At 46.7% G+C, this 17208-nt stretch overlaps 1 protein-coding gene across 4 annotated transcripts in view; it reads right to left on the bottom strand.

The window, feature by feature from the left end:
- The window catches only part of LOC118534811 (PALM2-AKAP2 fusion protein), a 132947-nt gene that overhangs the window by 89459 nt on the left and 26280 nt on the right, over positions 1–17208 (bottom strand). The window contains exon 1 of one of the 4 annotated variants that reach the window (XM_078061576.1): positions 17022–17198. The exons of the other annotated variants lie outside the window; for them this stretch is intronic. The gene's annotated coding sequence lies outside the window, so the exon portion shown is untranslated. Of the gene's footprint in view, positions 1–17021; positions 17199–17208 lie in introns of those variants that run through there. 4 annotated transcript variants of the gene reach the window in all.

Genomic DNA, 17208 nt, shown 5'->3' with positions numbered 1-17208 from the left:
ACTCATGTTCACATCACTCCTGATAAATGAGACCAGGAGGAAACCAGTGAGTGTGAGTGGACTCCTGGGAGTCACCTGATTACATCTCCACCTCTGCCTCACTCATTCCCCGCCCCCCCCCCCCCCCCCCCCCCGAGACACAGGTTCTGTGAGGTTAATGGACTGTTTGGAAGTTTTCATTTCCTCAGTGCACCACCTGCCCACCGACCCCCATCATCTCACTTTAGAGTTAAGTCAATAAGTAAATGCACACATCATTTAATTTTGGAGCTGACAGGGGCCCAGAAGATCATCTGGTAACTTACAACCCAGAAACACAGTTAAAAATACAAGGTTCTGTGCCATCAAGAATATGGATGGGTTTTGGGGCGCCTGGGTGGCTCAGTCAGTTAAGTGTCTGACTCTTGGTTTTGGCTCAGGTCATGATCTCACGGTAGTGGGACTGAGCCCCAAGTGGGGCTCCGCGCTCAGTATAGAGTCTGCTTCATATTCTTTCTCCCTCCCCCTCTGCCCCTCCCCAAGCACGCACTCTCCCTTTCTCTTTCTCAAATAAATAAATAAAATCTTTAAAAAAAAAAAAAGAATATGGAAGGGTTTAAATTAACCACATTAATAAGCCACATACTAAAAATGCACCTGTCTTGTGATCAAAGGATATTTCTCTTCCGTTGCTGGAATAAACAAGTGTTTTAAAGTCAACTAAGAGGGGCACCTGGGTGGCTCAGGCGTTAAGCATCTGCCTTCGGCTCAGGTCATGATCCCAGGGTCCTGGGATCGAGCCCCGCATCTGGCTCCCTGCTCCGCGGGAAGCCTGCTTCTCCCTCTCCCACTCCCCCTGCTTGTGTTCCCCCTCTCGCTGTGTCTCTCTCTGTCAAATAAAATAAATAAAATCTTTAAAAAAAATTAAAAATAAAGTCAACTAAGAGGGGCGCCTGGGTGGCTCAGTCGTTAAGCGTCTGCCTTCAGCTCAGGTCATGATCCCAGGGCCCTGGGATCGAGCCCCACATCGGGCTCCCCACTCAGCGGGAAGCCTGCTTCTCCCTCTCCCACTCCCCCTGCTTGTGTTCCCTCTCTCATTCTCTCTCTCTCTCTCTGTCAAATAAATAAATAAAATCTTAAAAAAAAAAAAGTAAGAGGCGATCACAAACAATAATTAATATCTGTAGTTTTCAAAACACTTTACATGTCAACTCACTTGATCCGGGGTGCTGGAGGAAGGGAATTTACATTTACTTAAAACTACCTTATTGAAAATGTGAATAGAAAAACTTAAAAGGAAAAAAGAAAGAAAATGTGCCAGCACATTGGATTTGTTACTGCACGTAATCCTTAATAGCAATAGCTAATCATAGGTATTATTAAACCCATTTTGCAGTTCACAAAGCCAAGGCTTCGGGAGGTGGACTAGCTTGATGAAGTCATTCTGAGTTGCCCACCTCTGCAGGGCTCTTTCCCTACAACCTAGTCCTCTTAGAGACTGTACACTTTGGTCTTGATGAGTCTGTGGGTTACTCTATGGCTTTAGAAAATAAAGCATTTTCAAATTAAAGTCAGGCTGATACTGAAAAATGTCAACTTTCTTCCTACACTATGTTCTCACTTCCACAGTGTAGGATCCCTCCTTGGTGGGCAGTCCTACGCTCTGCCAACCAAGGTCTGATTATTTCAGGCACCTTGTTTACCCAAAAGTGTTCTCCTTTAAGAGCGCTCCAATCTTGCCCTCACTGGAGAATACCCCAGACCCATCCCTGGGGCAGCCAGAGAGGGGGTTTCCATATCACTTCATTATTAGCCTGATCTGTTACCAAGCGCGATACAATACCCCTTAGTAAGTGCACCACTGGGACGCCTGGGTGGCTCAGATGGTTAAGGATCTGCCTTCGGCTCAGGTCATGATCCCAGGGTCCTGGGATCGAGCCCCACATTGGGCCCTGTGCTCAGCAGGGAGCCTGCTTCTCCCTCTGCCTGCCTGTCTGCCTACTTGTGATCGCGCGCTCTCTCTCTCTCTCTCCCTCTGTCAAATAAATAAATAAAATCTTAAAAAAAAAAAAAAAGTAAGTGCACCACCACCCAGACACCTTATTTTCATGCAGTTCAGCTGACCCCTTAACAGGAGTAGAACAGAAGTCTAATCAGGAAAAAAGGAAAAGAACAAAAGAGCAAAATAAACCAAGTCAAATCTGCTGGAGTCTTTGTCCTATTTACCCAACCCCTCATGAAAGTTTGAGTAAAATATACAACCCAAAAGGATTATACATTCCATGACATTCTATCTGCCCCAAGTTCTGTTGATACTCAAAATATGGCTTTACAAAAAAAAAATTTAGAACGTAAACAAATACAAATCTATAACCAATCTGGGAAATTCTCACTTGCTAAAAGCCAGAGAAGTATTTCAACTCCTGCCGCCTTATCGCTCTCAAGAGATTTTGGCAAAAAGAAAAACATCCAAATTTAAATAGAGAAAATAAATCTCCAAGTTTTGTTTTCATTTCTGATGACAAATATCAAAATACATTTAAAGGCCGCACAGCGCACCTTTACCCACCCCAGCAGATGGAGCATACAAGAAATTCTTGATCAGGAGTGCTAACAGGAAGACAACACCAGGATAAACTGAAGGTATAAAAAGAACCTCCAGGAGGAGTCTACACAGCCTTGAATTAACCTAAGCAAACTCCCAAGTCTCCATATTCAAGTGCCAACCACCCAGCTTTAACCAATCCTTGGGGCGGCGGGGGGGGGGGGGGGGTCTTCATTATTACTAATAAACAAAAATACAAAACAACATGTCAAGGAAAGTTGAGACCTTGATATTTTTTTCTCTCTCACAATATTAACTTACAGTTTAGCAACAGTTAGGGTGGAGGGAGGAAATCCCTACATTCATACCCATCCCCCGCGAATGTCTTTTTCCTTTTTTTTTTTTCCTTCAGAGGACTGTGTACAATGCATTTAAAAAATCCATTGTTGGGGCAAGGGAGACGGAGATGTTTTTTCTCCCGGCTAATAATGGATTCAATTGCCTTGAAGTCAATGAACTCCTGGGTAGGAAATACCAAGCAGACAAACAGGAATAGAATAAGCAATGCACCATCCAGATGATGTGTGTTAGACCTACATTCTAGACTACTTAAAGGGCACCCTTTAATAGGAAAAAACACTTCACTCAGCAAAACGATTCCATTTTACTTTAACCTTAAAAAGTTTCCTGAATTATTACTCGAAAAATGAGAGTGTTTCAACACTTGAGATTAAAGTAATCTAAATATGAAATCTTCAGTTGCGAGAACAGCCAAGAAAGCGCTATCCACCCGGGCAATGTCATCAAGACCCACTGTTACCAAGAGATTGGAACCTGGCATCCTATTCTCTCTAATCCGAGCCAACTCCCTTGTCAATTAGATGAAGGTTATCTATTAACAGTCATTCTCCTTCCTCATTCTATATCTTCCCACAGATAAGAAAGCCAGGCCATATTTACTTTCATTATCAACTATCTGATAAAAACAAATGAAGAGTTTTTTCTCCACTTGATAATGAGTCTCCGAAATCCATTACTGTCGTGCTAAAACTACAATGCTAACCAGGGGCCAGGCTCTCTGTTAAGCTCTTTATCTACATTTTCTTGTTTTGTTTTTTGTTTTTTTCAAGGTTTTTTATTTATACATTTGACAGAGAGAGACACAGCGAGAGAGGGAACACAAGCAGGGGGAGTGGGAGAGGGAGAAGCAGGCTTCCCGTGGAGCAGGGAGCCCGATGCAGGGCTCGATCCCAGGACCCTGGGACCATGACCTGAGCCGAAGGCAGATGCTTAATGACTGAGCCACCCAGGTGCCCCACATTTTCTTGTTTAATCCCCCAAGAACTCTGTGGGGAAAGTACTGTTATCCCCATTTTACATCTCAGGAAACTGAAGCTTACAAAGCTTCCACAGTTGAACCTTGCCCCCAGGCAACATGGTTAGCAAGTGACCAAGCCCGATTTGAGCTTGGACTTGGAACCCTGGAGTCCTTGCTGTGAAGCATGCTCTCTCCAACCCGTCCATTTTGCAAATCCACACCCGTGCTCTCGTGACACATCTTGAACAGAAGTCTCCTCTTCTACAACTTTCTACACCGTGATTGACTCTTTCCCGTGTTTGTGCTTTGGCACTTGCTAGGGATAGTAAACCCCTTGAAAGCAGGCACTGGGGATTTCTTTTGATTTCCTGAGGACCTCACAGATGGATCACACCTCTCAAAAACAATGGAGAGACAAAAGGAGGAAGCAGCCCAAGTGTCCCTCAAGGGGTAAATGGATACACAAAGCGTGGTGTCTATGCAAAGGAATATGATTCATGAATATTAAAGAAGAAAGAAATTCTGACACATGCTATGACATGGATGAACCTTGTTAAGTGAAACAGCTAGTCAAAAAAAAAAAGGACAAAGACTGAATGATTCCACTTAAACGAGGTACTTAGAATAGGCAAACTAATAGAGCCAGAAAGTAGAACATGGCTGCCAAGGGCTAGAAAGGGAGAAGAAAATGGGGTTCATGTTTAATGTTTCAACTTTACAAGATGAAAGAAAAAGTTCCGTGAATGGTGATATCACGACAATGAGCATCTACTTAATGCCACTAAATTGTACATTAAAAACGGTTAAGATGGTACAGTTTATGTTCTATGCACTTTACCACAATTAAAATTAAAAACAAACAAGGGCAAGAGGAGTGCCCGTCACAGAAATGCCTCGACATGCTTGTTGGGGCTGCTGGAGGGCAGAAGTCTGGCCGCTGGCTCAGGTGTCAGGGAGCTGCCCCCCACCCCCACCAGGGAGTCATCCTGCCAGTGTGGCCTGGAAGTCCCCTGACAAGGACGAGCCATTCAGGGCTGCCACCCCTGTGTTTCCACAGCCTGGCGACACGCAGATCACTCTCAGAATGCACCCTTTCGGACAACCGTGGAAGCACGAACCGACAGCAAACTCCAAGGAGGAATGTCTTTGAGACCTCGATGGGCACCTCTTCCTGTCCCAGAGGCTGGGCCGGTGTAAGGGTGCAAATGCCAGAAGGCAAGTCTGGGCATATATCATCTCCCTTGTTATGGAGCCATCGTGGCAAAAACAAAAAGGGGAAAGGTAGTTTCCACCCTGGAAATGGGACAAGCCAGAGTTCATCTGCAAAGGAAACAATATTCAGAAATGTGACAGCTTGGGATTCCTTTGATGACAGAGGGGTGGCGATTAAGGAGCTGCCCTCCTCCCAGGGACAGAGGGCTGCCTGGACAGGGAAAACGTAGCTTGACTCATGTCCTTCTCTTCCAATCAGAGCCCTGTGGCCTCCAATGAGGCCACCATTAACCTCCCAGACTTGTCCCACTAAGTGCGCTTCGAGGGAATGGACCCCTTGGGCCCTCAAGCACTCTCTGGGCCAATTCACTCCTGGGTGTTTAGCCTCTGTGTTCAAGACCCAGGCTGGTCTCAGGGGTCAGACGAGACCGGGCACTTCCCCAAGGAAAGTAAACACATCCACCAATGGAGGATTCAACTCTACTTTTCTCCTTTGGCATTCAAAAATTTCTCATGAGCTTCTTTTTGGAGGGTGACAAATTCTTTATTTCTGTCATTTGGATTTATCTTTTTACTATTTTTAAATTAGGCTTTTATTTTAATTCCAGTATAGTTCACATACGGTGTTGTATTAGTTTCAGGTGTACAATACAGTGATTCAATACTTCCATACATCACTCGGTGCTCCTCACAACATGTGCCCTCCTTCATCCCCATCACCTACTTCACCCATCCCCCCACCCTCCCTCTGGTGACCGTCAGTTTGTTCTCTATAGTTGGTTTTACTATTTTTTAATGAGTCAAAGTTTATACAAAGGAAATAAAACTTCTGCATTGATGACTATGCTTTTTTATTGTGGTAAAATATATATAACCTAAAATGTACCATCTTAACCATTTTTAAGTGTACAGTTCTGTGACACTAAGTATGTTCACGACTGCTGTGCAACCATCACCACTATCCGTCCACAGAACCCTACTCATCTTGCAAAACTGAAACTCCACCTATTAAACACTGACTCCTTATTCTCCCCTTCCCCCAGCTCCTGGCAACCACCATTCTACTCCACGAACATTTCTGAGACCTTAAAAATGCCTTCTCCTTTTACTTTCTCTCCTCCTTAGGCAGGCAACCAGGCTTTTAATTTAAATGCTTGCTTTGGGGATGTGGTGTCAAGGAGTCAAAGTTCTTCCTGGCTTTTGTAAAAATCTAAGCCATCAACAAGATTATGCAAGGCATTTTAGAAACGGTCCTTTCTCCCTCCACCCCTGGGTGTTTTGCTCTGTTCCCTGGAAGTTCCTAGGGGAACCGGCAAGACTTACAGAGGAGACTCCAGGCTTCAAGTTCACAGATTTGTCAAGGATCCCTGTGTGCCCTGCATGGACTAGCAGCTTCAAACTTGACCACGTGGATAGAAACAGTCAAAAGTGATGTAGACATGTGACTGGAAATCACAGCTAAAGCCAGTGCAGACAGGTGTCGGGATGGCCTCCTTCCCACAACCTAGCACCTTCTAAAGCCTTAAATCTTGGATATAATCACAGGGTGGGAATATCTCCCAAAGGACTGGGGTTAAATGTTCTGTTAGCTGGACAGGTTGAGGGCCTGAAGACAAAATTAAGTTAATTTATGTAAATTTTAAAATGTATTTTTTTTTTTTTGCAAGCCTTTGCTTATGGACTGAGATTCATAACTTCAACCACAGTAAAAGGAGAGGGCTAGCTTAGCTTGTAGTAAGCACTAAGTAGGCAGAATAAAGAGGGTAATGATTAAGAGACTATAAAAGCCAGACTACAGGGATTCAAATCCAGCTTTACCACTAGCTATATGCTCCTGTCCTAAACCACAGTGTCTCAGTTTCTTCATCTGTAACAACAACGAATAATAATGGTATCTTCCCCAACCGAATGTTACAAAGGTCAAAGATAAAAATACGTATATGGCACTTGAAAGAGGGCCCAACTTTCAAAAAATAGTCATTATCAGAAGCAGCTTACATCTACTTTGCTCTCAGAGTATCTGCTCTTAGGGAAGCCTGAACTCAGAAAAGAAATAAAAAAATTTGAACTTTTCCAATGTTACGCTCTTCTGAAAAAAGCTCAATCACACTTTGTGGTTGAAAATAAACCCATGTTAAAGGTTCAAGGTTTTATTCAATTGTACACATACTGTATTATGTCTTCCTCTGTTCATATAAACTCTGTCCTTGGTTTGGATCCATTCTTCATAAAGCCCCAGTAATTGTTACTTTGTATTTGTCCAAGTATTTGCAGTAGTCGATTGTGTAATAATTTTTGCTTGCATTTTTCCAGGCCAATTTTGAAAGGTATCATTTGTGGCAAAAAGAGTTCAGTGGAACTTGCAAGAGATGGCCCACATTATCAAGCCCAAGAGGACCCCTGAGGAGTTCCTGAGCCGTGCCAATGCACCTAGAGTGCGTGGGTTGGAGGGAGGAGTGGTACCTCAGGGGACAAAGGCCTCGAAGGTTTTATACACCTTTAAGGCAGGTGCTAAAGACAAAATTGTTTCTATTACGGATTTCCCAATTCTCTCAAAACAATGACTAGGAAGCAAATACCAGGTGACAAATCTCCCCTTTTGGTGACAAAACTGATGATCCTCCATGGCAACTGCTCTCATGTTCTCCGACTCCCACTCTTCCCTAGAAGTCCCCACCTTCCAGTTTAAAGCCCTCTGGAACTGATGGGCTGGTCTGCTGGAAAACCACAGGCTTCCCTGGGGAAGATCGTTCTACCCTGGCCAGAAGCCCAGTGCTCTGGCTTGTTCTGCCCCGGCCTCTGGTTCCCAGGGCTGGAGCTGGATGCTCAGCACAGCCTGGTGGCCGCTCCCCACCGCCTCCACCACGTTCGTGGCCCCACCTTTCATTTGCAAGGGATAATAAAGGTTATGAAAAGTGGCTACCCAGAAGTTGCATAGAGGTGTTGTTTTCCTTGGAATACCTCAGTTATGAATCCAGTTCGGTTCTAAAGCTTATCAAGAACCTTCTACTTTGTGGATAACGGTCATTAAAAAGTATTGGGAAATGAATGTTACAACACCAACCATGAGAGAAAGCTGGAAAAGACCATAGAACCTCGAAAGAACTCTGTTTTCAAATTATAGAGCTCAAGAAAAACTAAGTGGAGTCAGAGTAAAACAAGAAAGTAGATAGAGACATTTGTAGTAATGTTGAGGAGACCCTCACAATGGAAGGTGGATGACAGGGGCTCTTTGTTGGATATAATTTCCCTTCAGAACTCCCCCCCCCCCCCCCCCGCCTTTAATATACATCAGGCGTGTTGGTTTCACTTCCCAGTCGTGATTTGGGTTGATGTTCCACTTACAAAAGGAAGAGAGGAAAGGAAGGAGGGAGCCAGAGGGGCTGGAGGGGAGAGAGTTCCAGATGTCCAGGGCCAGAATCTAAAGAGAGAGAAGGGACAGAGGATGGGTGTTTAGCAGTGAGTGAGTTGGAGCTGACCAACACAGCTTCCTTGGGAGCTGAAAAATAGGACAGAGGCCTGGGCAAGTTTGGGGAGTAAAACTATGAAAGGAGAGGCATCGTTGTCAGGCAGGATGGGTTGGGGGAGGGAGTGACCCGGGGGGAGGGGCGCGGGGGGGGGGCAATCGGTACCGGCTCGGAAGCATTTCCATTGCCTAGTGAGAGCCAGATGCTCTCAAAATTCTAATGGAAATCTTTCAGGCTGCAATTTAAGCTCTTTGTCACTTTTCAAGTCCCAGTAAAAAGAATCACATTCGCATACCACGCTGCACTTTGTATTATCTCACTTAAGATCCGCTCGCTAGAGAGTTGCATTCATCTGAAGCTACAGAAACACATATAGGATGTGAATTCTAGATATGGGCAACTGGACCCGGGTATCTCAAGAGCAGCACTCTGGACATTTGGGGCAGGGTAATTCTTCATTGTGGGGGAGCTGGGCTGTGCGTTGTAGGCGTTTAGCTGCACCCTACTAGATTCTAGTAGCACCTTCCCCACTCACAGACCAATCTCTCAGGGCGGAGTCTGCTGATTCCAGTCTGGAAGCTTGGCTAGTTTGCATGGTGTTAACTGCCAAACCTTCCTCCTCCCAGCTGGGTAAGGGAGCTTCTCACACTTTAGTGTGCATACAAATTCCTGGGGATTTTGTTCAATTGCGGATTCCGATTCAGTAGGTCTGAGATGGGGCTCAGGATTCTCCGGTTTCAAGGAGCTCCCGAATGATGCCAAAGCTACAGGTCCCCAGACCACACTGAACAGCAAGGCCCCCACAGCACTGGTTTAGGAATGGGAGGGAGCTGGGTAGGAAAAACAGGCGGAGCTAGGACCCTGTGCAGCTGTGGGACCCCTTGGCTGATTCCATGGCCTCCGAGCACACCAGTATCCTCATGAGAAAAATGGTGGTGATTCTAGGATTAAGTAAGATCGTGGAGATAAAACAACCAGTTTAGCATCTGGCACTCAAAAAATTCCCTTCCCCTTCCCTCTGAGCTCCTCCCAGCACCAGCCTAGAAACCTCAAGATCAAGGCGTCCCCGGGGATTGCAGGGAATTCCCTAGAAGAGAAAACTAAATTCCATTCTCAATAGTGGTTGGAGAGGGAGGGGTTTCTTCTCTTCTCCGTCTTCTATTTTATCCCCTCTATGCTGGTTATACTATAACATCTGTCATCCTTGGGAGGCTGTGAATTGTTTTGATAATGAAGCATATGATGAAAAGAATATTTAAAAAAACAATGTACACATTGTGATTTCATGCAAAAGCAATGCCTCCCACACTCGGGGCCCATCTCTGTGCTGTATTAAACACTGATCTGAAATTTTTTCTAAAGGAAAAATGATCCCAAACAGGGATAATCACAAGTGCCTTGGATATGATCTAAGTTTCCAATACAGTTTGATCATTTTCATCCCCAAATGAATGGATTCTGCCCATTTGGAATTGTGTCAGAGGAGAATTCCTGCTATCCTTTGCAAGGATAAAATGTTCTAATGCAAAATACTAATTTGCGAGGCTAAATATAGCCTTGGAATCACACGGCACACGGGCCTTGATTTTAATACACATACAGAGAGAGCTTTTCAATTCAGGGTTGTGAAGTACTTGAATTTTCTAGAAACTTAATATGTATTCCTTTGGCGCTCCCCCAACCCCCCACATAAAGAGGGCTAGACAATGGGTTTCTTTCTCTGTATATAGGCTGTATCACAAAATTTACATGAGGCACTGCTCCAAACAAAGTGTTTCTGCATTATTCCCCTGAGCAAATGACATCATGATAACGTGAGCCAATCCGGTCAGGGAGAGGGGCTGAGAGCAGTCAGTTAACCGCCTACAGGAAAATGTGGTTTGGCCTTCCTAGAACCTTCTATACACACTTCACCCAGGTGTGCGGCTCAGGTAGGCCCCACAGAGCTCTGCATTTGAGACAACTAACTGGGGGGGGGGGGGGGGAGAAGGCAGCTAGTGTCCCGCCCCTCCCCTGCCCAGGGTCGGGCTTTCTCTGCTACGGGATGTGGTGGGGGCAGGGGGAGTGTGTCTGCAGGGCTGGTCTCTGCTATGGGACACTGGCTTGGTCCTGGCCCCACAGGTTCACTAGGGACATCGTGCGAAGGTCATGGGCTACAGATAGGCTGGCCATGGGGAACCCCTTCTCTTCACGGTCCTCAGTGTAGTGCGGGTGGCAGCTCTTCACACACACTCTTTTAACAAAAGACTAAAAACCTGGAAGTCCTGGGCAATTTCTCTACACCTTACAAACCCAGGGCACTCTAAGCTCCATGCAGAAACCTCCAGCCCAGCCTCCTGTGACAATCCAGGGAAAACTACTTCGGCATCACTGTTTAGCTTGCACTGTAAGAACCTTCTCGAGGCCCCCTCACCAAAGCACGTGCGAAGCACGCTGGGTAGTTCAAAGAGAGGTTAACGTTTCTGGACCAGCATTTATTTATCTTTATGTATTGACTCGATTTCTCTTCAAGCCTACAGAGCAGGTAAGGAGTATAGGGGCTCCACAGGGCAGAAAGCTCAAGCAGAATCCATAGACCTTTTGAAGCACTTCCAGAATCACCTCTGGGTCGGAGCAGTGAAAACTGTCAAGACCTGAGGCAGGCAAGTCAGGCTGGATCAGCTGATTTCAGAACATCCCTGGGGACCTGGTCCAGGGCACATTCCCATCTCTCCTAAGTTAGAGTGGGGTGCTGCACGCGTGGGGTGCCGGGGAGGGGCTCGGGTCCGCTGCAGACAAGAAGTTCTCAAGCTTTATCTGAGATCACCAGGAGAGCTGGGTTAAAAGGCAGTATCCAGAAAAAATTAATAACTGACTGTCTGTGCCAGAGCCCAGGAATACCTCTATAGACACTGGCGAGGCTGGACTGCATGTCGAGGTATGCTGCCCCCAGTGAACAAGGCAGATTCCCAGGATGTTGGGTCTTCAATGTAGGACTTAGAGTAGAGACACTGGAAGGTCACTGGACATGACTTGGACAGTCCCCCCTCTGTGGGACATTTTAAGGGGGGGGAATTCCCTCCTGCAGACAGTGACTAAAAAGGAAACTTTACAGAGGCATCACAAACAGGGTCAGGAGCTACAATATTCTGCTTTTTAAATCATGTTGCTTGTAAATCCCCGGTTACTTCTTCTAACCGACCCACTTCCTTAAATGTCCAGGCTTGTCCTAGTAAGACCCCAGGGCTGGCTGGCACAGAGGGTTTGCTGGAGAACTTTGGACCAGAGGGGGAGAATACCTTTTATATGTCTTTGTGTAAAAGAATGATTTGTAACGCTTACAAATTTACTCAGAATTAATGTTTCTGGTGTGGTCACCCCACCATGGTGCTACTTAATAATTCATCCACCCTGCAAGATCTGCAAATCTGCGAAGTTAAATGGTAAGACATAAATGGACTGGATTAACCAGGCTTCTCAGGCTCTTCTGAAAGCCTTTTTAATTTGAACCTGAACTGCAACTCTTAATAAATTAATCCCTGTTCCCATCTTAGTGACTGAGTAAACTCATTAGAGCTGGCAAAGAATCTTGCAGGAGTTACGGAAGGGAAGTCCCATTGACATCCATCACACTACGGGTCACTGAGTGAGCTTAAAGCCCAGGATTAGGGCCCTGAAAATTTGGGTCCATTTGCCCAATGAGGAGCCATTTCTGACTTACTCAAAGCATAAAGAGGAAGCAAGTAAAGAAAAATGGAAAAAGTCTCAGGAGTGCAAGTGTTTTGAGGGTAAAGAGAGAAGAATGTCAGCCAGACTCCCCCAAGTCGAAAGGAGGCTGGGGGGGCGGGGGCGGGTGTAGGTGAGGTAGGGTTGGAGAATCTCGGTGCTCAAGGCTTTTGCATCTGATCAGTGTGAGGGATGAACCACTGACCTGCTACACAATTGCTGGATTTTATAAATTACACTTTAAAAACCATTCATTTGCCTCTACCATAAAGATGAAAGGAGATTCCAGGGATGCCTGGCTGGCTCAGTTGGTGGAACATGCGATTCCTGATCTCGGGGTTGTGAGTTCGAGCCCCACGTTGGGTGTTTAAAGATTATTTAAATAAATAAGTAAATCTTTAAAAAAAAAAAAAGATGAAAGGAGACTTTGTTAACTTAGGAAAACAGCCGATTTGGGGAAAAACACAACACATGCGAGGTGCTTCCATATATATCTCGTTAAACACAAGTTTTCAAATAGGCAGGTTTTGGTATCCCCATTTTTATAGGTGAAGGAACTAAGATTCCATTTCAGTGACATGCTCAAGATCTTATCGAGAACTTGATCAAGGCACTAATGTGTTTTGGTCCTACCAAGGTTCTGGATCTGCTCACTCTGGCTGCTCCACGTAAGCATCAGAACCAACCAGAAAAGCCCTGCACAGAGCTAGGAAAGGAAGGGGCCAAAGGACGATGACGTACATTCCCCATCGACTCCTGTAGCTCCCCTGGCTCCCCTAGCATTCATACCACGACCCCCTCAACCAGGACATGTATCCTCCAAGACTTACAAGACCAAACAAAAACACCCAACTTCTCAAACCCACTTGAGGGAGGCTCCATCATCTCACCCCCCCTTCCCCCCGATCGCTGTCTTCTGCCTGGATAAGGAAATGAGCAGCATTCTGCCTCCACAGGCCCCCTTCTCCAGTGGCATGGCCCATTTGGTCACTCTGAGACTCCCACCGAGATGGGAACAAATACCAGTTACATGTCCCTGATCCCACTCGAATGTGCCCCCCAAGGCCTGGAAGTATGGGCACACCTGGATTTTAGAGACAAATACTACACGGGGAAGAGGTAGGTGGGCCCAAGGATGCCCTCAGGCCCTTCTCCCGAAGGGTCTGTCCTCTCTTGCACCTCCCCAATCTCAGAATTTACCTCAACAGGTAAAAAGAACCCTGGGCTGAAACCTGGAGAAAGCACATCTTGCTGTGCCGTAGGCAAAGTTAAGGTCATGATTAATTCATTCTTCTGGCACTCAACTCTCCAGAGAGTGGGGCAAAGAACAGAAACGACATTTGTATTGGGATTTGTTTTCTCAAAAACCAATCTCCAGAGGCTGTCCCAGAGTGGATTCCACAATGACGCTTCTGCACTCCTATAAATCATAATTTGTCCCTCTGCTGACATCACCCAGAGACCACAAAGTCCTAACCTGTCGATGGAAGGACGACAATATATTCACCACAGTCAACTCACAAGGCAAAGGGCAATCAGGGCAAGATAGCCATTCATTACATCTTAGAAACACACTTGTATCAGCAACAGTTGAAACAAATTTTTTAAACTTAGGTTTAAGCATATATTACTTAGAGTACTTCATTTCTTAAGTATCCTAGTTCATCAAGTGCTACTGAAAATCACATAGGCAAACTATAATTTTCTCCTTGAGCAAAATCCTATTGGAATAGAGATGATTTCAACTTTCCTATAATAATACATTCCTGAAAAACATGTCTGAAGGGCAAAGGTCCAAAACTTGAACAGTAATCATAGATGTTCTTAGAAGGGGATTCTCTTGCAAAGAGCCTGGATCTCATCATCATGGATCATGGAGGCACTGCGACGTGCTGATGGGGAAGGCTGGTGCCAGTGAGGAATCCCTAACCTTAAGCTTTTTTAGCTTCACAGAGAAATCTATCCATGGGTGTAGAGTTTACACAGTATAAAGAAAATGATGCCGTTTCCTAGCAAAACTTACTAAAACTGTTGAACCTAATAAGTACATGAATTAATTGGTTCAAGTTTCGAATAGTTGGTGAAGGATCCCTGATCAATAATCTAAACAAAGGATGACTCCTGTTTCTCAAGATCAAAGAACAGTCATTCCAGAGGCTAATTCAAGATTGATCATCAATTCCACCAGCAGTGAGAAATGTATAAAATTAAAGAATGGAACTACACATCACCCTTTTGGTCTTTAGAAGTAACTTTCAACATGCTCCTGTTTCAATTGTTTAAATTCCTCAACACAACCTCCACCCAAATTCGATTTCATTCTTATCTGAAACATTTCTCATTATCCTAATAAGTAGAGACTTGCAATAACACCCGTGATAGAAATCCGAGACATGGATGCTTTCGGAGTCAACCAAATCTCTAAGGATGCTATCTAGACAACAATTCTAATAATTAACCAGAAAGTCCAGAGTGTTAGCATTTCTCAAAGTAATATTTAATAGTTAATTCCATACTAAAATATGGAAAGTTTTAGAGTAAAACAACCAGTGGATCATTTTCCCCTCACTTGATAACAAGTTAAGACAACCTGCTTCGTCTTATTACCCTGCGATCCTGAGGCTCCTGAGTCAGAATGAGCCACTGATGGAAATGAAATAATCTCTGACCACAGGACCCTGAACTTTGCAGGCCAGGAGCCGTGCCAACTGTCAGGCCAGAACTATGAGATAATGGATATTTCAAAATGTCTGTCCCATCTCAGAGCCTGGCCACCTCTCTTACACCAGCACCTCAGCATCCCAGAGAGACACTGAAGTGAACTTCACTGCCAGAGAAACATCTCAACACCTAACTGCATGCAGTCTGCTAGGGAGGGGACTGCGAGGCCCAAGGAGGATTACTTTCATTTTTCTTGGCTCCTAATTTTATTAGGGCAGCCCAAAATAATTGCAGGACCTACATAACCCAATGGGGTACCCACTCAAAGGAGAAGGTGCCCTCGGAGCAAACAGCCCGTGTCAAAACTGGGCAGGAGAAAGCCAGCCGTGGACAGCTATTTAGAAAGTATGTTAGGGCAAGTTTTAATTTTTAAGGGCTGTATGTTTAACGAAACAGAGGAAGCTCCTTCAGAGATATACATCATTTTTAGACATGCTTACTCTGAAATTTTATTGATCAAGGTTGGGGATGCTGCCAGGCTGGGAGAAAGAGAGAATGTTTAATTAAATTAGGACCATTTCCAGGAAGAAAATTGTGATGCTTAAGTGAACTCTCTCTTTAATTAGAACACAACCAGGGAAAGAAATCTCCTGGGTTACAATGGTGGGCGTTGGCCTCCAGATGCCAGTGAATACGTGAAGAGGGAAGGTTGCTTCCCCTGAGGAACTTGTTGGCAGATTCGAAGATGAATTCTACAGAGATGTATAGTTGTGTGTTATGTGTGTGCGATCTCTTTTCAAAGGTAGATACATTTAAGGGGGGGGGGGGAAGGAAGCTTGCCAAATTATTGGCGCTGCACTTAAAACTGCTGCAGAGAAGGGTACAGATTTGTCAAAGTCTGACCACACAGCCTCTCGGCGCCAAACCAATACCACCCCACGCGGGAAACTGGCTTTACCGGGTCTGGAGAGACAACCCACCCACCATCTCTCCAAACAAGTCAACTTCCTTTCGACGCCCCCTTTTTGAGGATTAGGGAGGGATCCCCAGGGCTGGCGAGCGTCTGCCCTGAGGGCAGCGAGCTCAGTAACCCGCTGCCGGTCCTGCTCATCCTCACTCCCCACTGCACACAGCCGGCCCTCAGCCTTCAGGGCCCCCCACCCGCCCCGCCTTCCTCCGCGGGTTCCCGGGCTCCCAGCACTCACGGACTTCGATTCAGTCCCGGTCCTCCACTACGTTTCTCCAGAATTTCTCAGGGCCGCCAGGATCTCCTCGCTCTCGACCCTGAGGGCACGCCACCACCCCCCACCCCCCCATTACCGGCACCATTCGCCCAGCGCTCACCACCACGATCCACCCTTCCACTCCCAAATTGTCCCCACAAAGGACCAAAAGAGACGTACCCTCGGCTTTATCCAGGATAAAAGAGCGGATCCTAGCAGCCGGGGTCTCAGCCTCAGGCCAAACTTCCAGGCTCAGCGCGTACCCCGCCGTCCCCGCGCAGAGAGGCTGCCCTCTCGGCCCGCGTGGTCTCTGGAGTGCAGTTCGCAGACCCAGTCCGCAAGGCTCCGGCTGGTCGGGAGCCGGTCCTCCCCGGCCTCGGACTCCCGGCGCAGCCCCTGAGCCCCCCAAACGCCCCAGCGCTGCCATTTAAGGACCCGCGTCTTCCTCGGGAGCTGGAACCGGTGGCTCCATCCTCTGCTGCTCCCGGGTCCCGAGGGGCGGCCACGGCCATTAGATATTCCCCGCTTTTCCCGTACAGCCCGTGTGTGTGTGTGTGTGTGTGTGTGTGTGTGTGTGTGTGTGTGTTAGGGAGCAGGGGAAAGGGTCCTAAGTTCATTTTAAAAAGCACATATAAGTATTGAATAAAGCAGCCAAAGGCTCGGCCCTCCCCCAAACCTAGGAATTCAAAGCCACATGGCCACAGCCCTTTCCAGCCAAGCCCCCTCCCCGCACGCGCTCCGCTAGGCAAGGCCATAAAAGCCCTTTTAAAGTCCGCGATCCTTCCGAGGACTCCCCAGATCTGCAGCCGCTCCCGGGCCTCCCTTTCCCCACGCCTGAGGCCCCCACATCAGGGGGGCGCTTTGGGGACGCGGTGTCGGGGGTCGCCGCGCCCCCGGCCTGGGCCACCCACCTCTGGGCGCGGGATCCGGGGGGACGCAGTCCTCGAGCTCCCCTCCCGCTCGGCCCCTGCCTCCTCGTTGGGGCGTCCGACAGGCTCCGGCGAACGCGTGCGGCAGCCCCGGACCCGGCGGAGCGCGTCTGCCTGGAGCCGCGGCCGCTGGGCGAGCTGGAGGGCTGGGAGCGCCGCCCGTCGGCTG

Source organism: Halichoerus grypus, chromosome 14 (genome assembly GCF_964656455.1).
Source record: "Halichoerus grypus chromosome 14, mHalGry1.hap1.1, whole genome shotgun sequence".
Classification (NCBI taxonomy): Eukaryota; Metazoa; Chordata; class Mammalia; order Carnivora; family Phocidae; genus Halichoerus; species Halichoerus grypus.
Note: the sequence above shows the minus strand (reverse complement) of the source record. Positions and strands in the feature narration are given on the sequence as shown.